The 26,916-nt window shown below is 43.0% G+C and overlaps 1 protein-coding gene across 2 annotated transcripts in view; it reads right to left on the reverse strand.

Moving 5' to 3' along the window:
* Window positions 1-26,916, reverse strand: part of lcor (ligand dependent nuclear receptor corepressor) — an 82,289-nt gene that overhangs the window by 54,827 nt on the left and 546 nt on the right. The window lies entirely within an intron of this gene.

Genomic DNA, 26,916 nt, shown 5'->3' on the forward strand with positions numbered 1-26,916 from the left:
GAGGGGAAATACAGGACCATTTCTTTATGGAGCAACAAACTAGAGGGGAAATACAGGACCATTTCTTTATGGAGCAACTAACTAGAGAGGAAATACAGGACCATTTCTTTATGGAGCAACTAACTAGAGAGGAAATACAGGACCATTTCTTTATGGAGCAGCAAACTAGAGAGGAAATACAGGACCATTTCTTTATGGAGCAACTAACTAGAGGGGTGTCACGTCCTGACCAGTAAAAGGGGTTATTTGTTATTGTAGTTTGGTCAGGACGTGGCAGAGGGTATTTGTTTTATGTGGTTCGGAGTGGTGGTTTGTTTAGTAGGGTATTTGATTTATGTATTCCGGGGGTTTTTGGGCACTGTTATATGTTAGTGTATTTCTATGTTCTGTCTTTCGTATTTCTATGTTTTGTTAATTGGGGTTGGACTCTCAATTGGAGGCAGGTGTTTTCTAGTTGCCTCTGATTGAGAGTCTATATATAGGTGTGTGTTTGTTGAGTTCTTTGTGGGAGATTGTTCTGTGTATAGCCTTGTGCCTTACCAGCCTGTGAATAGTCGTTGTGTTTTCTTTGTGTACGTGTTTATTTTGGTTCTCCTTCTTGTCCGTTAATAATAAAGAAGATGAGTGCACATTTCCCCGCTGCATTTTGGTCTTATTCCGACGACAGCCGTTAACAAGGGGAAATACAGGACCATTTCTTTATGGAACAACAAACTAGAGAGGAAATACAGGACCATTTCTTTATGGAGCAACTAACTAGAGAGGAAATACAGGACCATTTATTTTATTTTCTTCTTAAAAGAGATGGCGCAAACTTAATAAAGCATATCGCCTGAAAAAGAAACATGTTTTTTGTTTTTTAAAACTGTCACAGAATAGAGAAAAGGCTACCTACGGCTGGGGCTGATAAATTTTGCTCTTCACCACAACACACAAACAGTAGCCCCTTTGTCAATCGACAAGGTCGTCAAAACTATCAATTGAAAAACAAATTCAAAACTCCTTCAAAACCATCTCTGTTCATAAAATGGTAAGCATGTACCGCTTATTTCAGCCATCAGAGTCCATTCACTTTAGATGGTTCTATAACCATAACTTCTCAGAACCTTCTCCTTCTAAAGTCCATTTATTCACATTCTGGAGAATTCCTGACAATAGGGTCAATACATTACGGAATGTTAGATTAGTGCGGAGCCACAATGCACAGCGAGGATTCCACAGAATATCAGAAGTATGACCTTGCCCTTAGTGTAGACCATGGTCAGGTAGCTTCGCATTCACTCACAAAAACCCTCAATACACCTTTTTAAAAGTAGTAATTGCAGTCCTTTTCCAAAGCATGTTCCTCCTTTCTGTTTGGGGAATAGAGGATGGAGGCATTGAATCTGTAGAAACTGTAGAATCTCATAGAATCTTTAGAATCTCATAGAAAACTGTAGAATCACTAGAATCACGATTGTACTGTTTTTTGTTCATTCAGCACCTTGGGCTCACTCAGAGACGTTGCGATTCACCGCCGCGGGCGGAACAGAACGGAGGACACCTTCTGTTGATGTTTAGCTGCGGCGCCAGGCGAGGAAGTGGTCGACGGGGTCATGGGTATTTTACCCAAACATTTCAGAGATGGCAAGGCGAGCAGGCGGGAGAAAACGGTTGGGGATTTGAGATGTGTGAAATGTGTGGACATCCAACTCTTTCTATTGAAAACTGACAGCAACACATAACACTAGCAATAACTACAGAGATGGGGGGGGGGGGGGTTTATCAATTCAAGAGAAAACCCCAAAAACTTCAACACAATAACAGAATATTAAACAGAGTTTATGGTCAACGTTTGGCAGAGATATATGTCTATAAAATATACAACTAAACGATACTCAATGCAAAGCTTTAGGGGGAAAAGCAGGACACTTTCAAAGGTAGCAAGGTTGAGAAGTAGTGGGTTAATTTCAGCTGTGTTGCCTGACCAGACAGTTATTTTTTACATTTAACCTTTATTTAACTAGGTAACTCAGTTAAGAACAAATTCTTGTTTACAATGATGGCCTACAAAGATTGAACAATCTAACTCCTAAATTGAGAACAACATTATTTTAGAACACCCACAATGTGACTGCCAATACCATGTTTACTCTTAATCACTAACGCCCACACACTCCAAAATCCTGAGCGACACGGTGAGCTGATTAGGAACAAAGGAGGAGTTAAGAAAGAAAGGAAAATAAAACAATGAATACTAATTGTAAAAAAAAAAAAAAACATGTTTTCTATTCTAGGTGAGAGAAAAGTAGAATTTATACATAATGATAATTGTTTTTCATAATGAATCAGATGTGTTTTGTATGCCAGACTGCGAGCAAAGCCACAGAATGTACACCAAATTAGTTTTTTCTGTCATTAATTTAAAATGTCCCTTGAAATTACCAATTGCTCTAAGTTGTTTTAGAACATTCTACAATGTTGCTTAGTGACACCAGACTCGATCGTTCCATATCTATGAATTAGACCCACCCTCTATTCCTCCTTTTCTCTTTCTCTTTCCGTCTTCAGCTCCTTCATAAACACTTCACCACTCATTTTGATTTGTTATATTTGGCCGGTAAAGGAAAATGTTACGTTTATTAGGAGCAAAATGTATTTAAAATAGTTCCTCAAAAGCTCAAAATCTAAGAGAATGACAAACTATCACACACACACACACACACACACACACACATCCCAAAAATCTAAATCAAATCACATTTACTTATAAAGCCCTTTTAACATCATTAGATGTAACAAAGTGCTATACAGATCCCAGGCTCCATCTAACAACAGAGAACAGTGTTTGAGTGGGAGCTGTGCAGACAGCATTAGTTACACTGAGAGACTGGGTTAAACAACCTCATTTAACATTCTCTTGACCCAGATTTAGACTGTATAAAAGCACTGTCTGTCCAAGAAAATGACAGAGAGGGGGAAAGAGAAAGAGCGAGTGGGGGAGAGAGAGACAGAGAGAAAGAGAGAAAGAAAGGGGAAAGAGAGAGAGAGCGTAGCAGCAGCAGTAGTAGTAGCAGTAGTAGTAGTAGTAGTAAAGTAGCAGCAGTAGTAGTAGTAGCAGTAAAGTAGCAGCAGCAGTAGTAGTAGCAGTAGTAGTAGTAGTAGTAGTAAAGTAGCAGCAGTAGTAGTAGTAGCAGTAAAGTAGCAGCAGCAGTAGTAGTAGCAGCAGAAGTAGTAGTAGTAGCAGCAGTAGTAGTAGTAGTAGTAGTAGTAGTAGTAGTAAAGTAGCAGCAGTAGTAGTAGTAGCAGTAAAGTAGCAGCAGCAGTAGTAGCAGCAGTAAAGTAGCAGCAGCAGTAGTAGCAGCAGTAGTAATAGTAGCAGCAGCAGTAGTAGTAGTAGTAGCAGTAAAGTAGCAGCAGCAGTAGTAGCAGCAGTAGTAGTAGCAGCAGCAGTAGTAGCAGCAGCAGCAGTAGTAGCAGTAGCAGCACTAGTAGCAGTAGCAGCACTAGTAGCAGCAGTAGTAACAGCAGCAGTAGTAGCAGCAGTAGCAGTAGTAGCAGTAGCAGCACTAGTAGCAGCAGTAGTAACAGCAGCAGTAATAGCAGCAGCAGTAGTAGTAGCAGTAGTAGCAGCAGTAAACTAGCAGCAGTAGTAACAGCAGCAGTAACAACAGCAGTTGTAGTAGCAGCAGCAATAGTAGCAGTAGTAGCAGCAGCAGCAGTAGTAGCAGCAGTAGTAGTTGTAGCAGCAATAGTAGTAGTAGCAATAGTAGTAGTAGTAACAGCAGCAGCAGTAGTAGTAGTAGTAGTAGTAGTAGCAGCAGCAACAGTAGTAGTAGTAGCAGCAGCAGTAGTAGTAGTAGCAGCAGCAGTAGTAGTAGTAGCAGCAGCAGTAGTAGTAGTAGTAGTAGGAGCAGCAGCAATAGTAATAGCAGTAGCAGCAGTAGCAGTACTGGAGAGCAGAAGTACATCCAATTTAGGCTGGCAGGACCTTGGCCACCCAGGGGAGCTTTCAGTCAGTCAACAATCCCCAAATACATCCAGGAGTACAGGAGGGGCCATATTCAGCTCACTATAGGCTGATATAATGCTGATGGATATGTATTAATTGATGAATGTGGGGGGGGGGGGGGGGGGTTAAGCTTTTATTTTATTATTTCATTGTGATTAAAGACAGAGGAAAGGCTTGACTAAGCACCAAATATATACAGCTCTCCCCCCAGACAACTTCCTACAATACTCTGTCATGGCTTTTGGGATGCGGAATGCACCAGCCACTTTCCAACAACTGGTTAGCTCCGTATTAGCTGGCGTTCCCAATTGTAGTGCCTACCTTGATGATCTAGTGATTTATTCATCTGAGTAGTCAGATCTTGTTAACTCTCTAAAAGCAGTATGTGAACATTTGGCAGCTGCTTCTCTAACCCTGAACTTGGCAAAGTGCGAGTTAGGTAACAGTGGCCTTCCCAATCTCGGCAAAGAGTTCAGCCATGGACAGGTGCGTCCTGTTGATGCCAAGGTCTTGGCCAACCTACCACCAGACGAGAGATACGCCGCTTTTTAGGGATGGTTGGCTAATTTCTCTGCGGTATTTGCTCCATTGACCGATTTGCTCAGTCCGGCTAGATCGTTTGTGTGGTCCCCGGATTGTAAGGTAGCTTTTGATACTGCTAAAGCACCCTTATGTAATAGCCCTGTACTTGCTACTCCGGACTTTGAACCACCGTTTAAACTTGAGGTAGATGCTAGTGCCAGAGGTGCTGGTACTGTTCTACTGCAGCAGGACAAGAGTGGACTGGATCATCCTGTGTTATTTTTCACAGAAGTTTAACAAATGTCAGGCTAACTATGCAACCATCGAGCAAGAAGCTCTAGCTTTGTTGTTAGCTCTGAAATACTTTGAAGTATATATTGGTTCCAGTGCCCTACCAGTGATAGTATATACTGACCATAACCCCTTAGTGTTTCTCCACCGTATGTACAACCAGAACCAGCGCCTTATGCGATGGGCGCTTATTGTGCAAAATTATCATTTGGAGATCCGTCACAAAAAGGGTTCTGATAATGTACTGGCAGATGCTTTGTCTCGTGTTTAAAAATGTATGATTTTTGTATGTCTCGTTAGGTTGCCTTTGCTCGTTGAACTTGTTGGTATTCTTTGTAAATACTTTGGTCGCAATCCTTAAAGGTTTGTTCTTTTAAGGGTGGGAGTGTTACGGATACAGGTATCCTGTGTGTATTTGTTTTCTTTCCTTCTGCCCTAGTCACAGGTGGCAGTCATCAGTCGCCAGTCATCAGTCGCCAATCTGAAGACACACCTGCTCCTTTTCCCTTACCCAATCACATCCCCTTTCCCTTGGTTTAAAAGAAACCCAATCAGTTGTCTCTGGAGCTATCTCTCTTTTGTTTTTGCGCCTACATCTCACATTGTCCATTATCATGTGAGTATGTATTGCTGTTTGTTTGTTGGTGGGAAAAGGGGATACCAAGCCAAGTCGCCCTTGGGCATACATTACCCGTAGGAAAACTTTGTCTAAGTACCCTAGTTAGAACTGGGCGGACCACCCAGTGTATTTTATTGGTTAGTTAGCTAGCTATTCATGAAACAGGTAAGACTAGCTTAGTTTAAAAAATATCCTTGAGTCCAGCTCAGCACTCCCACCCCTCACCGTGTGTTTGAACAATAAACCTTAAGTGTTTGACGGTAGGTTTAGGTTGTCCGTTGTTTTTAGTTCTCACTGTTCCTTTTCACTGTTATGATTTGCATGGGATATGTTACGGGTCTCGTTTCCATCCCCCCTAGACTGCAGGGCCAAAGGGGTTCGTAACAATTACTATAAAGCCGAACACTCACAGGGGCTTCACAGACAGATGTGTAACATCTAGATCAGGTTATTTCGAGAAGAGAGAACTCCTAAACAATAGTCTATCTAGTATCTACGTATCTACGCTTATCCCTCCCATAGCAGGCATTATCATATTTTTGGGGGAGAAGGTTTAGAGGTTAAACCTCTTTTAGGGCACGTGCTCCGCTTTGACGACACACACACACACACACACACACACACACACACACACACACACACACGGAGAAAGAGAGGCCACGTGGGTTACTGACATTCCTGAGGAGATTTAAGTGTAGGATGAGATGATACAGGGAGGGGCGGTCGGACACACAAAAGGCTGTTCTGTTTACAGTAATAAAGCTGTATTCAGGTGGCTGGGTTGTGAGGCTAGCATAAGGAGAGGTCAGGAATAATCTACCCTCTTCCATTTCTTCCATCTGGAGCGCTGTCTATGAATTTGAGAGAGTGGTTACCTTTCCCTAACCCCATCTCTCAGCTGTATACCAAAACAAGCGGTGGGGCTGCCGTTTTTTGCGAAAAAGATAGATTTTTTTTTTTTTTTTAACCCTAGTGGTAGAAAGAGAGGTCTACACTATTGACAACTGAATACTTCAGGTCTATACAACGCAACAACTACTGAACAATACTAAGAATGTTCTGGTTCATTCTCTTAGCCTACTTCTTGAAGACACCTTTCCTCAGAAGGATTTCACATACAGATGTAGGATCTTCATTTGATCACCGTTCTGTTGCTGAGAATGTTCCTGCACAGCAGGAAATGCAAACGTGTAGCGTATTCGTGGTTTAAAAAGGCCTCTGACATTTTAAAGTGGAAATTGCAAACTTTAGACTTGATTTGCCCTAATGTAAAAAATATCAACCCCTACAAGAAATGTCCATTAATTATAACCCACATAACAATGAACATTTCATGTAGCTACAGGATTATTTTCCTGCTGTAGCAAACTAACTCAAATGAAGAATCTACATCTGTAGATTTCACTGGTATATGAAACCGAACACAACAGCCAAATATCACAGTGCAGACGACGAACAGAATATAATGGAGACCACCTCTGAAAGAGATTACTGAACAGGAAAAATAGCAAAAAAGGCGGCAATCGAGCTCCTTGACACAATGGTGAGCCGAACCGACAGAAAGCCACACAAATATAGATATTATTATACACAAATGGCACCCCATTCCCTATGTAGTGCACTACATTTGACCAGGGTCCATAGGGCTAGTATGTAACGTAGCGTTCTACATACGGTAACATTTGGGACGCAGCTGTGAGCGCTCCCCTTTTACAACTTAAAAAAAGATGGAGTTGAATATCTCTTTGTGAATGTAAGGTTTCTATAGGATACCGTTTTATTATTGTCAGTTACACTGGGAGATAGAAACCGTTTCAATTCATCAACAGTGCAATGCTAGAAGAGAATGTTTTCCTTTAGCTTGCTTACGGCTAAAAGGTACAATGCTAGGTGATACAGACACATTGTGGAACCTGTCAGAGACTTGTGACAGACAAAGAAATGTGAAGCTTCACAGAAAATAACAATATATATCATATGAAAGAGGGGGGAGAGATATGGAGGGAGAGAAAGATAGAGGGAGGGGGAGGGAGGGAGAGAAAGAGAGAGACAGAATAAGCAACTCGAAGGTATGGTTTTTAGTCAATTTCACTAGCTAGGAATGAAGCTATAATTGTAGGAGATTTGGAAATGGAAGACGGCATTTTGAATGGGGCTCTAATCCCGCCTGAAGCCAGGGTGGGTAAATTGCACTGTGTGTTGATACCGCTGTGTGTGTGTGTGTGTGTGTGTGTGTGTGTGTGTGTGTGTGTGTGTGTGTGTGTGTGTGTGTGTGTGTGTGTGTGTGTGTGTGTCAGCAGTGGAGCATCCAGAGAAAAGAGAAAAGCTCAAGAATTAAAACATCAGCATTTAAATTCCACAGACACACAGCCACCAGGGATTCTGATAGGTGAGAGGCGAGAGGCAGATAGAGAACACTAGGGCATTAACCATCACATGGACCGTCACATGTATGGATTTCCTTGTAACCCCGCGAACGCAACATTTATACACTTTAAACTATTGTAAGTTAGTTTGACAACTTCAGGCTACTTTTTTTATTAGCATTTCATTGAATGTATTGGTATGTTAAATAGGTCAGTGTGGTCTTCTATTGAGAGAGAAAGGAGACATTCATTCCATCCAATGATCACGTGATTCAGCTTTTAGGTTTCACATCGTCTTGAGAAATATGGAGAGATGAGCAGAATCATCACCATTAACCTTCTACACACACACACACACACACAGAACGTGCCAGTTTGAACATAGAAATGTGCTCACATTCTCCGCCTCCCAAAACAAAGGAAGCCATGACAAACTGTCACAAAGACACACATACTGTATGCTTTCTCACTTCTGCTCTTCTCTCCTCTTATCATATATGTTTTTCACATGAAGTTGCTAATTGTCATTAGCCAGACAAAGACATCATTCCCAGGCAGGGAGATCCTTACAGACAGACAGACAGAGACAGGCAGACAGGAACTAATGCACTACACACAAATATTTTTACAACTAACCCATGATAGATAGACCAGAGTCTGTAATTTGGATACAGAAAATTGTATGGAGATCAAATGTTTAATCGATGAGAAAAAAATCTATTTCTGCCAAAATCGATTTTGCGCCTTCTCCTCACTGCCGGCCACTGGGCTTCCTCTCATCACCATATTTGGTAGTGAGTGGAAACGCCAACAGGATGCTTCAGATGTACACATCCGGTGAAACATCTGGCTCATTGTTCTATCTGTGCTACAGCTGCTAAGAGGACCGAAATCCCCCTCTTTCAATCTCTTCCTGTCCATTTATCTACTTTCTTTTTTCTCTACTTTCTCTTTCTTTCTCTCTTTCACAAAATTATAAAACACAAACTACTTTAGAGGTAAAACATAATAGTCAACCCTTAACTCTGAACAACATAAAAAAAATATATGAAATCACAGAGTCACTCTAGCAATTACAAACACACAGCTATAAACACACAAACACAAGCACACGCACACACAAAGAGAGAACCCTAAGTTAGATAATGTACCTCCAATTTGGCCAAAGAGGCTGTTACAGTGAGGGGTCATTACGTGTTTTGAGAGGTTGGAGGCTTTTAGTCACAAAGGAATAATAGCTGTGTTAAACCATCTAGTTCCCCTGCTAGAAGAAACCCTGTGTTTTACCAGGAGACTGGAGAGTCCAGGTCTCAACTAGAAAGGCTCAGTAAAGACAGTAAAGCCTTTCAACCTGACCCAGAGAGGGAGGGAGAGTGAAGGAGAGGGAGAAAGGAGAGAGAGAGGGAAAATGTGAGTGAGTGAGTGAGTAAGTGAGTGAGTGAGTGAGTGAGTGAGTGAGTGAGTGAGTGAGTGAGTGAGTGAGTGAGTGAGTGAGTGAGTGAGTGAGTGAAGACAATGCTAGCCAGAAAAAAAATCCCAAATTCCAGTGAGGGAGGTGTGTGCATTGGGTGGGGGATATGATATACAAAGACATAGATGCCGTTTATTTAAATACGGCATCAACCAATTAAAGCCTGACTGGGATTAAGACTCATCATCAGCATACAGGCCTTTAGTTAAAAAACGTGTGGTCTGAAAGACTGTTTACTAGGCCTCTTCTGTAACGCCCTGGCCATAGAGAGGGGTTTTTGTTCTTTATTTTGGTTAGGCCAGGGTGTTACATTGGGTGGGCGTTCTATGTTCTTTTTTTCTAGGTTGGTTTGTTTCGTTGATTTTGGCCGTGTGGCTTCCAATCAGGCACAGCTGTAGTTTGTTGTTGCTGATACACATAAGTAGGCTGTTTTTCCTTTGGGTTTTTGTGGGTGATTGTTTCTGTCTAGTGCTTTCTGTTTAGTTTTTGTACCTAGCAGAACTGTAGGCTGTCGTTCTTTTTTTCGTGTTTGTTTATAGTGTTTCTATTAATTAACTATTTAATATGAATACACATCCTCTGCTGCACCTTGGTCTCCTACTTTCACCGACGACAGCCGTTACATCTTCAGGGATTCAGCATGGGATTTGAGATGCCCCTCTCTGCCAGTCACCGTCAGCAAACAAACAGAACGAAACACTGTGTGTGCGGGCGTGTTTGTGTGTGAGTGTCGGCCTCAAACATAAACAAAAATATGTTTCATCCATATATCCATCATTTGGACATGTGTTATTGTTATTCACAGGTGGAACACAACCCCCAGAACATCCTATGACTTGTGAGAAAGAACACAACATCCTATGACTTGTGAGAAAGAACACAACATCCTATGACTTGTGAGAAAGAACAATGAACACTATTTTACTACAGAGTCAGCTAGGGTAGTATGCAGTCTAAGGCTAAGCATCATCACTTTACACACACACACACACTAGGGATGTGCATGGCTATTCAAATATACACGTGACATTGTTACATACAAGGATATACAGTGCCTTCAGAAAGTATTCACATCCACATTTTGTTGTGTTACAGTCTGACTTTAAAATTGATTTCATTTACCTTTTGTGTCATCGGCCAACACACAATGCCCCATAATGTCAAAGTGGAATTATGTTTTTAGAAACGTTTACAAATTCATTTCAAATTAAATTACAGCTGTAATCGCCGCCAAAGGTGATCCTGGCATGTACTGTATTGACTCAGGGGTGTGAATATTTACGTAAATGAGATTTCTGTATTTCATTTTCAATACATTTGCAAAGAAATTCTAAAAACATTCCATTATGGGCCACTGTGTGTAGATGGGTAGAGAGAAACAAATCTATTCAATCCATGTTGAGTTCAGGCTGTAACAACAAAATGTGGAATAAGTCAAGGGGTATGAATACTTTCTGAAGGCACTGTACCGTGACATTTCAAAGGATTCATTTAATAAAAACAACAAGCGTTCGTTTTAAAGATGAACGCCCCAGAAGAATGCCGGCAGCTGCCTGGCAGCCTTCACCGTGTGTAGCCTGTTGTTTACGTTGGCCGACCAACGCGTCAGAGAGGCTCAACGTGTAGCAAGTGGAGTGACAGTTCACGAACGCAATGCAAGATGGAATAAAATGGACGGAATTCAAAGTTAGCGAAATGAGAAAGAGTAGGCTACAACGAGCAACCAACAGGTAGACGGTAGTTTTATCTGAATGGGGCTGGGGAGAAAGTGCAGAGTGTGGCCTCAATTAGCTAGCTAGCTAACGGTTACTGTACCACTAACTGAATGTTGCTCTGCCCGGACCACCGCTCATGTACATTTCACCAGCAGGCCTGTGGTCTCATCAGTCTTCTCAAGTACCCCCTGTGGATAGGCCAAGTACCCCCGGGGGTCCTGGTATCCCCGGTTGGGAACCACTGTTCTAGGCTACTCCAGTCAAGACAGACACTGTTATATGGGATGCTAAATAACATTGTTGCTGCTACAACTTAGCAACTCTTAGCTATGAGCCGTGTTGCCTTGGCTAACGTTACTTTGTCGTTCTGTCTCTCTCTCCCCCTCTGTCTGCTCAGATTGCTCCCATCCCACACACACTGACCCCTCCAAAGCTGCAATAGAGCGCCAGCCTCTCTCCCCCTCTGTCTGCTCAGATTGCTCCCATCCCACACACACTGATCTCCCCCCCCCCCCCCAATGCTGCAATAGAGCACCAGCCTCTCTCCTCACAAAGCAGTGCTCAGGTTTAAAACTGAAGTAAAACAACAAAAAAACATGCTCATTTTTTTTTTTTTTGAAACAATGTATTTTGAACATCCTATACTATTGGAATAGTGCATGATGAAATAACCCCCATCCCTAACACACACAAACAATACTCTAAATGCAAGCCAGAAGCCAGGCGGAGCAGACCGGCTGCTTTAGAAAACAGACAAATACATTCCTCGAAAACATTGGAGGGTATTAAGGTGGAGAGAAAAAATCCCCAAATTCCTGTGAAATCCCTGTTTGAAATAAGAGCGGTGAAAGGCCGCGCAGCTTTAAGGAAAACCCTGTGATGAGCACATCATCTGAACCCATTTTGGAGCAGCTAGCTGAGTGTGTGAGTGTGTTGAATAAGGGGGCCAAGGCACGTGCCACACACACACACACAGCAGTATAAACAGATGAAAACGTATGGCTACTTTTAACTCTGACACTCTGAAAACCACACACACACACGGTGTGTGTGCCCTGGCAGAAGTTACACAAGACGCGATCTCTATTTCACTTTCACAAATCAAAGGCTGTTATAGTCTTCCGCTTGGTAATGTGGAGAGAGAGAGACTGTGGGGGGAGAGAGAGAGAGAGACTGTGGGGGGAGAGAGAGAGAGAGACTGTGGGGGGAGAGAGAGAGAGAGACTGTGGGGGGAGAGAGAGAGAGAGAGACCGTGGGGGGAGAGAGAGAGAGAGAGACCGTGGGGGGAGAGAGAGAGAGAGAGAGACCGTGGGGGGAGAGAGAGAGAGAGAGACCGTGGGGGGAGAGAGAGAGAGAGAGACCGTGGGGGGAGAGAGAGAGAGAGACCGTGGGGAGAGAGAGAGACCGTGGAGAGAGAGAGAGACCGTGGGGGAGGAGAGAGAGAGAGAGAGACCGTGGGGGAGGAGAGAGAGAGAGAGAGACCGTGGGGGAGGAGAGAGAGAGAGAGAGAGACCGTGGGGGAGGAGAGAGAGAGAGAGAGACCGTGGGGAGGAGAGAGAGAGAGAGACCGTGGGGAGGAGAGAGAGAGAGAGAGAGAGACCGTGGGGAGGAGAGAGAGAGAGAGAGAGAGACCGTGGGGAGGAGAGAGAGAGAGAGAGACCGTGGGGGAGGAGAGAGAGAGAGACCGTGGGGGAGGAGAGAGAGAGAGACCGTGGGGGAGGAGAGAGAGAGAGACCGTGGGGGAGGAGAGAGAAAGAGACCGTGGGGGAGGAGAGAGAAAGAGACCGTGGGGGAGGAGAGAGAAAGAGACCGTGGGGGAGGAGAGAGAGAGAAAGACCGTGGGGGAGGAGAGAGAGAGAAAGACCGTGGGGAGAGAAAGAGAGAAAGACCGTGGGGGAGAGAAAGAGAGAGAGACCATGGGGGGAGAGAAAGAGAGAGAGACCATGGGGGGAGAGAAAGAGAGAGAGACCATGGGGGGAGAGAGAGAGAGAGAGAGACCATGGGGGGAGAGAGAGAGAGAGAGACCATGGGGGGAGAGAGAGAGAGAGACCATGGGGGGAGAGAGAGAGAGACCATGGGGGGAAGAGAGAGAGAGACCATGGGGGGAAGAGAGAGAGAGACCATGGGGGGAAGAGAGAGAGAGACCATGGGGGGAGAGAGAGAAAGACCATGGGGGAGAGAGAGAAAGACCATGGGGGGAGAGAGAGAAAGAGAGAGACTGTAGAAGGAACCCACTAACTGTAACATCTAATATAGACTCTTCACACAGATCCAGTGCAGCAGATGGTTTTGTGAATGTCATGAACATGAGATAATATTAGCTGTGATAGGCAGAAATACCTTGATATCTGTCTGGAGATACAACAGTAGTACTGGGGGGGTCTCAGTGGGTTGGCGCGTGGTGCTGGAAACAAAAAGGTTGTGGGTTCGTGGACAGATAGTTGGCTGTCAGAGTGAGACACAGGCAGGGTGAGACACAGTCAAGCAGCAACAGTGGGTGAGAAGAGAGGGGAGCACAGTAAGGAGATCTTTGTGGGTGCTGTTGGGGGGGGGGGAGGGGGGGGGGGGGGCTATAAGGTCTGTAAGCGTCCTCCATTCAAAACATCAGGACCTATATACAGTAACACAGCCTAATTTAACTGAACCATTCCCTAAAACCCCATCCAGCCTAATTTAACTGAACCATTCCCTAAAACCCCATCCAGCCTAATTTAACTGAACCATTCCCTAAAACCCCATCCAGCCTAATTTAACTGAACCATTCCCTAAAACCCCATCCAGCCTAATTTAACTGAACCATTCCCTAAAACCCCATCCAGCCTAATTTAACTGAACCATTCCCTAAAACCCCATCCAGCCTAATTTAACTGAACCATTCCCTAAAACCCCATCCAGCCTAATTTAACTGAACCATTCCCTAAAACCCCATCCAGCCTAATTTAACTGAACCATTCCCTAAAACCCCATCCAGCCTAATTTAACTGAACCATTCCCTAAAACCCCATCCAGCCTAATTTAACTGAACCATTCCCTAAAACCCCATCCAGCCTAATTTAACTGAACCATTCCCTAAAACCCCATCCAGCCTAATTTAACTGAACCATTCCCTAAAACCCCATCCAGCCTAATTTAACTGAACCATTCCCTAAAACCCCATCCAGCCTAATTTAACTGAACCATTCCCTAAAACCCCATCCAGCCTAATTTAACTGAACCATTCCCTAAAACCCCATCCAGCCTAATTTAACTGAACCATTCCCTAAAACCCCATCCAGCCTAATTTAACTGAACCATTCCCTAAAACCCCATCCAGCCTAATTTAACTGAACCATTCCCTAAAACCCCATCCAGCCTAATTTAACTGAACCATTCCCTAAAACCCCATCCAGCCTAATTTAACTGAACCATTCCCTAAAACCCCATCCAGCCTAATTTAACTGAACCATTCCCTAAAACCCCATCCAGCCTAATTTAACTGAACCATTCCCTAAAACCCCATCCAGCCTAATTTAACTGAACCATTCCCTAAAACCCCATCCAGCCTAATTTAACTGAACCATTCCCTAAAACCCCATCCAGCCTAATTTAACTGAACCATTCCCTAAAACCCCATCCAGCCTAATTTAACTGAACCATTCCCTAAAACCCCATCCAGCCTAATTTAACTGAACCATTCCCTAAAACCCCATCCAGCCTAATTTAACTGAATCATTCCTACAGTCCAAAGGTGAGTGTGTGTTTGAGAGGTGACAAGCAGATTGATATGGTTAACAGCTACCTTTGACCCACAACAAAATATTAAACTGTTTTACCTTACACCTGTTTCTTCACACACACACACACACACAGACCCCCACACACACACACTTCCTGTTCTGGCAAACAATATTTTGCGTAATAACACAGTGGTATTACTGTATAATAAAAATTGTAACTGTATTAGAACGAATACAACCTAATTCCGTGATTTTATCTTTCTGCACCAGTCAGAATCTAACCACGGGTTACTGTTCCATGTAGAACCCTCTGTAGAACCCGCTTTGAAGAAACAAAAAGGGTTCTTCAAAGGCTTCTCCTATGGGGACAGCCGAAAAACCCTTTAAGGTTCTAGATAGCATATTTATTTCTAAGGCTGCACCATCGAGTGCCAAGTAATATGAACATCCAAAACATTGCTTTAAAAATGTTTAAATAAATAACACTGGTAATGGACAAATCAATTTTGCAACAGAGTCAAATACAAGGTTTTCTTGTTTACTGGCCTTGGCCAACCACTAATAGAGAAATACCAACTCAAACAATACATGTATTTAAACCCACATCTCCAGTACATGTAAGAGGGGGGCTGTGCTTTCAGACCATATTGTGTATTCCATCCAAACCGTATTCATGCCATTTGTAGAGAAGATCCACAGGCATGACAAAGTACAACACAGACTCAATGGATATTGTGAGGAATGTCAATCTACGCTGCTGATCTCCACCATACAGTCGATAAGAGCACCTCCATCAGCTGCCCACTGCACTGAGGATAGGAAACACTGTCACCACCGATAAATCCACCATAATTGAGAATTTCAATAATCGTTTTTCTACGGCTGGCCATGCTTTCCAGCTGGCTACCCCTACCCCGGTCAACAGCCCCGCACCCCCCACAGCAACTTACCCAAGCCTCCCCCATTTCTCCTTCATCCAAATCCAGATAGCCGATGTTCTGAAAGAGCTGCAAAATCTGGACCCCTACAAATCAGCCGGGCTAGACAATCTGGACTCTCTCTTTCTAAAATGATGCGCTGAAATTGTTGCAACCCCTATTACTAGCCTATTCAACCTCTCTTTCGTATCGTCTGAGATCCGCAAAGATTGGAAAGCTGCCGCGGTCATCCCCCTCTTCAAAGGGGGTGACACTCTAGACCCAAATTGCTACAGACCTATATCTATCCTACCCTGCCTTTCTAAGGTCTTCGAAAGCCAAGTTAACAAACAGACCATTTCGAATCCCACCGTACCTTCTCCGAGCTGGTCATGGGTGCACCTCAGCCACGCTCAAGGTCCTAAACGATATAACCGATGAGAGACAATACTGTGCAGCTGTATTCATAGACCTGGCCAAGGCTTTCGACCCTGTCAATCACCACATTCTTATCGGCAGACTCAACAGCCTTGGTTTCTCAAATGACTGCCTCGCCTGGTTCACCCAACTACTTCTCAAACAGAGTTCAGTGTGTCATATCGGAGGGCCTGTTGTCCGGACCTCTGGCAGTCTTTATGGGGGTGCCACAGGGTTCAATTCTCGGGCCGACTCTCTTCTCTATGTACATCAATGATGTCGCTCTTGCTGCTGGTGATTCTCTAATCCACCTCTACGCAGACGACACCATTCTGTATACTTCTGGCCCTTCTTTGGACACTGTTAACTAACCTCCAGACAAGCTTCAATGCCATACAACTCTCCTTCCATGGCCTCCAACTGCTCTGAAATGCAAGTAAAACTAAATGCATGCTCTTCAACCGATCACTGCCCGCACCTGCCCGCCTGTCCAGCATCACTACTCTGGATGGTTCTGACTTAGAATATGTGGACAACTACAAATACCTAGGTGTCTGGTTAGACTGTAAACTCTCCTTCCAGACTCACATTAAGCATCTCCAATCCAAATTTAAATCTAGAAATCGGCTTCCTATTTCGCAACAAAGCATCCTTCACTCATGCTGCCAAACATACCCATACCCCAAACATACAAAATATCTTCCAACACTCTGCTCAGCAAATTGGATGCAGTCTATCACAGTGCCATCCGTTTTGTCACCAAAGCCCCATATACTACCCACCACTGTGACCTGTATGCTCTCATTGGCTGGCCCTAGCTTCATATTCGTCGCCAAACCCACTGGCTACAGGTGCATTTTGAATTCAAGAATTCAAACCTTTCTTCAAGAAAACAATGTAATAAGTAAATGTCAAATTGGCTTTCTCCCTAACCATCGCACTACTGACCATATATACACCTTACACACAACTAATTAATAAACACGTCCACCAAAAAAAAAGAGGGCAAAATCTTTGCTTGCTTTATTGACTTTAAAAAAGCATTTGATTCTATTTGGCATGAAGGGCTATTCTACAAAATTCTCCAAAGTGGGCTTGGTGGTAAGGTGTATGACTTAATAAAATGTATGTACACAGAAAATAAATGTGCAATAAAAATCAAAAACCAAAGAACAGAATTATTTTCACAATGTCGAGGTGTGAGACAAGGCTGCAGTTTGAGTCCAAACCTTATCAACATTTATATCAATGAATTAGCAGACATGTTGGACCATTCTCCAGCCCCAGGACTCACACTATTTGACAAAGAGGTGAAATACCTGCTATATGCTGATGACTTGGTACTTCTATCACCAACCAAAGAAGGTCTTCAACAAAACATTAATATTCTAGAGCAATATTGCCATAATTGGGCCCTGGCAGTAAATTTCCAAAAAACGAAAATCATGATTTTCCAAAAGAAAACCAGATGTCAGAAACACAAATATAAATTCACCCTGAACAACACCATCATTGAACACACTAAAAATTACACCTACCTTGGTCTGACCATATCTGCATCGGGAAACTTTAATATGGCAGTGAATGCACTCAAAGAAAAAGCCCGCAGAACATTGTATGCAATAAAAATGAAATTATTCAAAATCAACATCCCAATTAGAATTTGGACCAAAATATTTGACAGTGTAATCCTACCAATAGCTCTTTACGGAAGTGAGGTTTGGGGGCCACTCAATAAACAGGACTTTAAAATGTGGGACAAACATCCAATTGAAGCCCTACATGCAGAATTCTGTCGGAAAATCCTACAAGTCCAGAGAAATACACCAACTAATGCATGTAGGGCAGAATTGGGCCGCTTTCCAGTAATAATGAAAATACAGAAAAGATCATTAAAATTTTGGCTACATCTAAATTCAAGTCCAAATTCAAGTCTGCAATTTAAAGCACTCCAAACCCAAGAGCTGAGCCCAGAAACGAGCCCTCTCAGTCAGCTGGTGTTGGACCTCACCAACCAAGCTGACACCAGCACTGCTTCAAAAGAAAGAATTCAAATAAACAAAATCATGAACCAATCAAAGGACTCATATTTACAACATTGGAAAAACGAAACAAAATCCCAAAGCCGACTAAATTGCTACCTGACCCTAAACAGAGAATATGAATTGGCTGATTATCTCTACTCTGTCAGAGATACAAAGCAGAGACAGATCCTTACCAAGTACAGGCTGAGTGACCATCAATTGGCAATAGAAACCGGCAGACATAAAAAGACATGGCTACCCAAAGAGGAGCGTGTATGTGGTCACTGCACGACAGGGGAGGTAGAGACAGAGATGCACTTTCTCCTTTACTTTGATAAATATTCCTCACAAAGAGATTCCTTATTTACAGAAATGACTACATTTATTCCAAATTTGAACTTATTAAACCCAGAGGAAAAACTAAAAATACTCATGGGCGAAGGAGCAATGGCTCCTCTTGCAGCCAAATATGTATTTGCCTGCCATAGCCTGAGGGACACTGAATAATAACATCTGCATAGTAAGCAGTAACTTACTTATTATTACTATTACTGTTATTGTTTATTTCTATTATTATTATTGTTGTTTATCATTCCAAATAGTAGTGGTATGGGTAGTAATGGTAATGATAACAGTTTAGTGATGGTGGTGGTAGTGGTAATGATGATAGTAGTTGTAGTACTGATGTAATGGTGAAGATAACCGTTATTTAGTTATAAGTTGGTTATAGATTCATTTTCCATATTTAGATTTTTATACTTATTGCATTCTACTATTTTACTATTATTTTATTGTTATTATTTTTTAATTTTGTATTATTATTTACTGCCATTTTATATTATTATTTGTTATTGTATTACAATGTATATTGTATACATTGTTGCTTTGGCAATATTAACACAATGTTTTTCATGCCAATAAAGCAGCTTGAATTGAAAATTTGAGAGAGAGAGAGAGAGAGAGAGAGAGAGAGACAAGGAGAGAGAGAGAGAGAGAGAGACAAGGAGAAAGAGAGAGAGAGAGACAGACAAGGAGAGAGAGAGACAGAGAGACAAGGAGAGAGAGACAGAGAGAGAGACAAGGAGAGAGACAAGGAGTGAGCGACAAGGAGAGAGAGAGAGAGAGAGAGAGAGAGACAGACAAGGTGAGAGAGACAAGGAGAGAGAGAGACAGACAAGGAGAGAGAGAGAGACCGAGAGAGAGACAGAGAGAGAGACAGACAAAGAGAGAGACAAGGAGAGAGAGAGAGACAAGGAGAGAGAGAGACAAGGAGAGAGAGAGAGAGAGAGAGAGAGAGCGAGAGAGAGAGAGAGAGCGAGAGAGAGAGAGAGAGAGAGACAAGGAGAGAGAGAGAGAGAGAGAGAGACAAGGAGAGGGAGAGAGAGAGAGACAGACAAGGAGAGAGAGAGAGAGAGACAGACAAGGAGAGAGAGGAGAGAGAGAGAGAGAGAGAGAGAGAGAGAGAGAGAGCGAGATAGAGAGAGAGAGAGAGAGACAAGGAGAGAGCGAGAGAGAGAGACAAGGAGAGAGAGAGAGAGAGACAAGGAGAGAGAGAGAGAGACAGACAAGGAGAGAGAGAGAGAGAGAGAGAGACAGACAAGGAGAGACAGAGAGGGAGAGAGAGACAGACAAGGAGAGAGAGAGAGAGAGAGAGAGAGAGAGACACGGAGAGAGAGAGAGAGACAGACAGGAGAAGAGAGAGAGAGAGAGAGAGAGAGAGAGAGAGAGAGAGACAAGGAGAGAGAGACAGAGAGAGAGACAAGGAGAGAGACAGAGAGACAAGGAGAGAGACAGAGAGAGAGACAAGGAGAGAGAGACAAGGAGAGAGAGAGAGAGAGAGAGAGACGAGAGAGAGATGGAGAGAGAGAGAACCGGCCCGGTAGCAGGGGGAGGGAGGTGGGGAGAGAGAGAGAGTGTTCCTGGCAGCGTGTTCAGCTTGCCTCAAACTCTCCGATGAAGGCCAGATCCAGACATGTGTTGGTGTTAATAAGTCCAAATAAAGATGTTCCAATTAAAAACTTCCATTGTCCAGCCAGAGTGAATACTTGAAGAACTCACATTTTTCTATCAGCTGACCATGAATAACATCATCTGGTCCCTTCAGCTCTGAATAGATGTTGAACTCACATAGAATCACACTAATACACTTTAGAAAGATCTAGTCGTGTCTTAGAAGGAAAATAAAAGTATTTGGGAGCTCTTTATGTTCAGATCGGGTTTATGGACTGAAACACGTCCTTGAGTATATCGCTTTGAAGCGCATAAAAAGAAGTAAAACTCATGACTGCTGTCTGTCTTCATTCAGCCATACGTTCATTTATCTTATAGCACACTTAAGATGTAGTCATGGGCTAATTAACACACAGTAGCCTAGTCTTTGGGTCGGTCTTTGTTTGCTGAATGGCCAAGTCTTCATGACCCTGAGCATACTGCTATGAAAGCCATCAAAAGACCCATCAACACTCCCCATCTCTTTTCGAGCAGAGAAGAGATGGCGTCTTCACTCAATCGTTCATTCAATCAGCTTCATTGAACACAACAGTACCCATAGGCTGAAGATGAGCAGTGTCCTGTATACTGTAGCAGTTGTCCCACAGATAATAATGACTATATTAAACAAAGAAAGGGAGCGTTCCTCTGTGTATTCTAATCCCATCATATAGACCTATTAGATTGGTGTAGTAAGGAAGATGAATCATACGCACGCACGGACCAAGTGTTAGACACACACACAGTACACACTCACACAACCAGCCTGGTCACTTGAAACTAGAGGGCAACCGATTAATCGGCATGGCCGATTAATTAGGGCCGATTTCAGGTTTTCATAACAAATCGGTAATCGGCATTTTTGGACCCTGATTATATCCGATTACATTGCATTCCACGAGGAAACTGTGTGTCAGGCTGACCACCTGTTACGCGAGTGCAGCAAGGAGCCAAGGCAAGTTGCTAGCTAGCATTAAACTTACCTTATAAAAAAACAATCAATCTTCACTTAATCACTAGTTAACTACACATGGTTGATGATATTACTAGGTTAACTAGCTTGTCCTGCATTGCATATAATCAATGCGGTGCCTGTTAATTTATCATCAAATCACTATTTCGCCAAACGGGTGATGATTTAACAAAAGCACAATCATTGCACAAATGTGCATAAGCATCAATGCCTTTCTTAAAATCAATACACAGAAGTATATATTTTTAAACCTGCATATTTAGTTAAAATAAATGAAATTTTAGCAGGCAATATTAACTAGGGAAATTGTGTCACTTCTCTTGCGTTCATTGCACACAGAGTCACGGTATATGCAACAGTTTGGGCCGCCTGGCTCGTTGCGAACTAATTTGCCCGAATATTACGTAATTATGACATAACATTGAAGGTTGTGCAATGTAACAGCAATATTTAGACTTAGGGTTGCCATCCACCTATTCGATAAAATACAGAACGGTTCCCTTATTTCACTGAAAGAATAAACTTTTTTTTTTCAAAATGATAGTTTCCGGATTTGACCATATAATGACCAAAGGCTCATATTTCTGTGTTTATTAATTATAAAATAAGTCTGTGATTTGATATTTGATAGACTGCTCTGACTGAGCGGTGGTAGGCAGCAGCAGGCTCGTAAGCGTTCATTCAAACTTTACTGCGTTTGCCAGCAGCTCTTAGCAATGCTTGAATCACAGCACTGCTTGTGACCTATCAACTCCTGAGATTAGGCTGGCAATACTAAAGTGCCTATTAGAACATCCAATAGTCAAAGGTATATGATATACAAATGGTATAGAGAGAAATAGTCCTATAATTCCTATAATAACTACAACCTAAAACTTCTTAACTGGGAATATTGAAGAACTGGGAATATTGAACCACCAGCTTTCATATGTTCTCATGTTCTGAGCAAGGAACTTAAATGTTAGCTTTTTTACATGGCACATATTGCACTTTTACTTTCTTCTCCAACACGGTGTTTTTGCATTATTTAAACCAAATTGTGCATGTTTCATTATTTATTTGAGACTAAATAGATTCTATTTATGTATTATATTAAGTGAAAATAAAAGTGTTCATTCAGTATTGTTGTAATTGTCATTATTACAAATATATAAAAATCGGCCGATTAATCGGTAGCAGCCCACTTTGGTCCAATAATCGGTATCGGTGTTGAAAAATCATAATCGGTCGACCTCTACTAGAAACAGCCATCGACTTTGGACATTTGAAAAAGGTCACACACACACACACACACACACACACACACACACACACACACACACACACACACACACACACACACACACACACACACACACACACACACACACACACACACACACACACACACACACACTTTAAGATCTAGTCATGGTTTTGTATCTGGTGTTTAGTTCCCCTACTGTGTGGTTCTGTAATGTACTGTTTTGGTCTGAGAATCATACAGGGGCTTTCTAAAATGAAAGGCGGGGAGCGGTAGGGGGTAGGTGAACAGCACGCTCCAATAAACTACAGATTTATGCATCCCCCTTGGTAGCACTTTTTGAGGTTTACAATATTGATCCAATACACAGCTAGACACACACAGGCATTCCTTCAAATACACAAACACAAAAGCATTCCTTCAAACACACACTCAAATATTAATTCCACAACTAAACACACACCAAACCAAAACCGTTCCCTCTCTACCTCACTGCTAGTCAAACACTCCAAACCAAAACCGTTCCCTCTCTACCTCACTGTTAGTCAAACACTCCAAACCAAAACCGTTCCCTCTCTACCTCACTGCTAGTCAAACACTCCAAACCAAAACCGTTCCCTCTCTACCTCACTGCTAGTCAAACACTCCAAACCAAAACCGTTCCCTCTCTACCTCGCTGCTAGTCAAACACTCCAAACCAAAACCGTTCCCTCTCTACCTCGCTGCTAGTCAAACACTCCAAACCAAAACCGTTCCCTCTCTACCTCGCTGCTAGTCAAACACTCCAAACCAAAACCGTTCCCTCTCTACCTCGCTGCTAGTCAAACACACCAAACCAAAACCGTTCCCTCTCTACCTCGCTGCTAGTCAAACACACCAAACCAAAACCGTTCCCTCTCTACCTCGCTGCTAGTCAAACACACACAAACTACATTTTTGCTCAAATGTCACCTTTCACACAAAACAACAAATGACTGAATAACTTTGTGGAATTTGAATATGATTTCTAGCTGTGTAAAAGTCAACATTCTTTTTCACAAAAAAAGGAGTTGCATGTGCGGATGCATCGATCCTCATAACGTATCTGTGTTCAAATTCTCTTTAACAGTACATTAAGAAAGCACAGACCGGCATGGGCCCATATACTGATCTCTTGCAACCTACCCAACCAGATTGTTTAATGGCTGGTTCTTATGTAAGGCTGTTATCTTGACCCACAGCACACAGAGAGAAGGGTTATATAAATGTAGGGTTAAGTTGAGTAGACTGTACAGTGTAGCTTAGATTTTGAGATTTAAAGGACTTTGATCTGAAAACAGGGAGGAAAGGAAGACTGGCATTTTTAACCCAAAGTTCAAACACATTGATGAAATCATATTTGTCAAACCCTTTAGTACTGCTTTACTGAGCTAACTCACCTTAACAGCAGCACAGCATTTTAATCAGCACCTCAACTCTCCAAATACAACTCTGGAAAATATCTTCCTAAATAGTGTATAGAGTTTTTTTTTTTAAGTGAGTAAAAATGAGATTTAAAATGTAATTTGCGCTTGTTTTAGGCAGTGTGTGTGTGTGTGTGTGTGTGTGTGTGTGTGTGTGTGTGTGTGTGTGTGTGTGTGTGTGTGTGTGTGTGTACAGCGCAGATGGGCGAAGAGGCTCAGTGTCTCTGCAGAAAGGACAGGGGATTACTAGTCAGTGCAGTCAAAGGGCAGGTTCTAGCTAGTAGCTACACAAGGCACCTCAGACACTAGAGACACACACCTGCACACAAACACATTGTGCTTATCGATCTCAGCAGTCTGTGTGTGTCTATAGTCCTTTAAATCCCTACATCTAAACTCTCTACAGTTTGTTCTCAACTTAACCCTGAATGTATATGACCCTTCTGTCTGTCTGTCTGTCTGTCTGTCTGTCTGTCTGTCTGTCTGTGTGTCTGTCTGTCTGTCTGTCTGTGTGTCTGTGTGTCTGTGTGTCTGTGTGTCTGTGTGTCTGTGTGTCTGTGTGTGTGTGTGTGTGTGTGTGTGTGTTAGTGGAGGCAGACTGCAGGGCGAAGGTACACCAGATAAATGACAACACATGTTTTTCAAAACCCCCACGAGAGAATTAACTAGATGAGAAAGTAGGAGGCAAATCTCTGGGGAACCCATCTGTGATACTGAATGACCAGATATCTGGAAACTAGAGAGAGGTGGAGGGAGAGAAACACTGAGGGGTGGAGGGAGAGAAACACTGAGGGGTGGAGGGAGAGAAACACTGAGGGGTGGAGGGAGAGAAACACTGAGGGGTGGAGGGAGAGAAACACTGAGGGGTGGAGGGAGAGAAACACTGCGGGGTGGAGGGAGAGAAACACTGAGGGGTGGAGGGAGAGAAACACTGAGGGGTGGAGGGAGAGAAACACTGAGGGGTGGAGGGAGAGAAACACTGAGGGGTGGAGGGAGAGAAACACAGGGGTGGAGGGAGAGAAACACTGAGGGGTGGAGGGAGAGAAACACTGAGGGGTGGAGGGAGAGAAACACTGAGGGGTGGAGGGAGAGAAACACTGAGGGGTGGAGGGAGAGAAACACTGAGGGGTGGAGGGAGAGAAACACTGCGGGGTGGAGGGAGAGAAACACTGAGGGGTGGAGGGAGAGAAACACTGAGGGGTGGAGGGAGAGAAACACTGAGGGGTGGAGGGAGAGAAACACTGAGGGGTGGAGGGAGAGAAACACTGAGGGGTGGAGGGAGAGAAACACTGAGGGGTGGAGGGAGAGAAACACTGAGGGATGGAGGGAGAGAAACACTGAGGGATGGAAAGGGAAAGAAACACTGAGGGATGGAAAGGGAAAGAAACACTGAGGGATGGAAAGGGAAAGAAACACTGAGGGATGGAGGGAGAGAAACACTGAGGGATGGAAAGGGAAAGAAACACTGAGGGATGGAAAGGGAAAGAAACACTGAGGGATGGAAAGGGAAAGAAACACTGAGGGATGGAAAGGGAAAGAGAGAGACAGAGATGGATTTTAAAGTGTTCGAGACAAAACTTGTTCCTCTGACCAACTGTGCAAAAATCCCCATTATCTATGAAGTCTTTAAGTCTCCAAGTCTCTCCCTTTCTCAGCCAAGCAGTTATATAGACACTATTACATACGGGCCAAATCAATTACAGTGATGCAGAAAAAGGCACAGCAGCTAATAACATCAACCTTAGTGCTCTAGGATACAGAAGGCCTATGCTGTTCACTGACATCAATAAGCCCTCAGGCGAATATGTATACAGTTAGATTCACCATGGAAACGTGGTGGGAGGCTGATATTGAACATACTGCATGAAACCTACATTACATACAGGGCTATGTGGCATAAAGATCACAACACCCAAATCCAACCTTCTATAAACAGTCCAATGAGTTTATTGACATGCAACAACAGGATAGAAAGCATCAATAGATACGCTGACAGACATCCCTGAAGAACATGTCTGCTGTGACCGAAGCAGACATGGTTAAATGTCGACGTTGAAATGTTAAACTATTATTTAGAAAGGAGATAATAAAACACTTAGGCCTACTCTGAAGTTGAAAATAAATGTTTGTTCTTGTTTCTCAAGTGAGCCCGGCAAGAGAAAATGTGTCTAGATTTGGCTTTTGATGGTACCTACTGGTTCTATTATTATTTGGGGGAAAAGATCCTAAATTGAGGTGAAACGGTCGTCAAGGCGCGGGTCAGTCCAGTTAGCCTAGCAGCAGGGCAGGGGCCAGGAAGATTTTCACACAGAACAAGATCAAGCTGTAGGTGGGTCTATAGCCTAACACCTGATACAGTATACAGCCAAGGGCAAGAGTGTTTAGATAGATAGACACACACACACAGGCTACTGATAAAAGGCAGATTATAAACTTGGTTTTTAAAGCGAGGAAACCTATAGTTTTAAAGATCAGAACAAAGTGGATCATAATCTCCCAATAACATCGATCTACCGATTTAACCAGATTAAACAAAGCTAATGAAACGACAGAATATTGGGGGAGGGGAAATTGGGAAATCCAAAAGATCCATATTTATATTAAAATACTGTCATTATGCTGTTGCCTATTAATGTTAGTCTATTGAAGAAACGTTGGACCGATTATCAAAGATTAAAATAGAATACATTGCATTGAGTGGGATAACGCAGCTTCCAAAACAACGGAATGTCCACTGCATCGGTTTGCATTACAACAACAAGCTATACCTAATGAGAAAAACATTTTCCCTAAACAATCGTTTGCTGTAAACTGCTATAAAACAAAATCTAAACTGCAGAGTTGTACAGCATCAGTTACATTGTAACGAATGATTTCAACAAGTACTACAACAAGAACAGTCCATGTTTTCAACCGTGGCCAGCGAGATGAAACGCAGTGTCATTTTCTTTGTCATCCCCCACCTTCCTTAAAATACAAAAATTATTTTCTGTGACATTTCCCCAATGCAGCAATGCGCGTTCCCCGGTGCCGACGTCCAGGGCAACAAGGTAACGCGCAACACCAATCCCGGCTTCAATTCTGAAGGTGGAACGCGCACTGCCCTCCCCCAACAATAATATAGGAGGCCTACAATAAAATGAGCAGCGCGCACACAGGCACAGAAAACCCTTTCTCATTTGCCGAGCTACAATTCCATCTGTACACGTGACACGCCCTG

The sequence above is a fragment of the Salmo salar genome, chromosome 12 (assembly GCF_965601325.2).
Source record: "Salmo salar chromosome 12, fSalSal1, whole genome shotgun sequence".
NCBI lineage: Eukaryota > Metazoa > Chordata > Actinopteri > Salmoniformes > Salmonidae > Salmo > Salmo salar.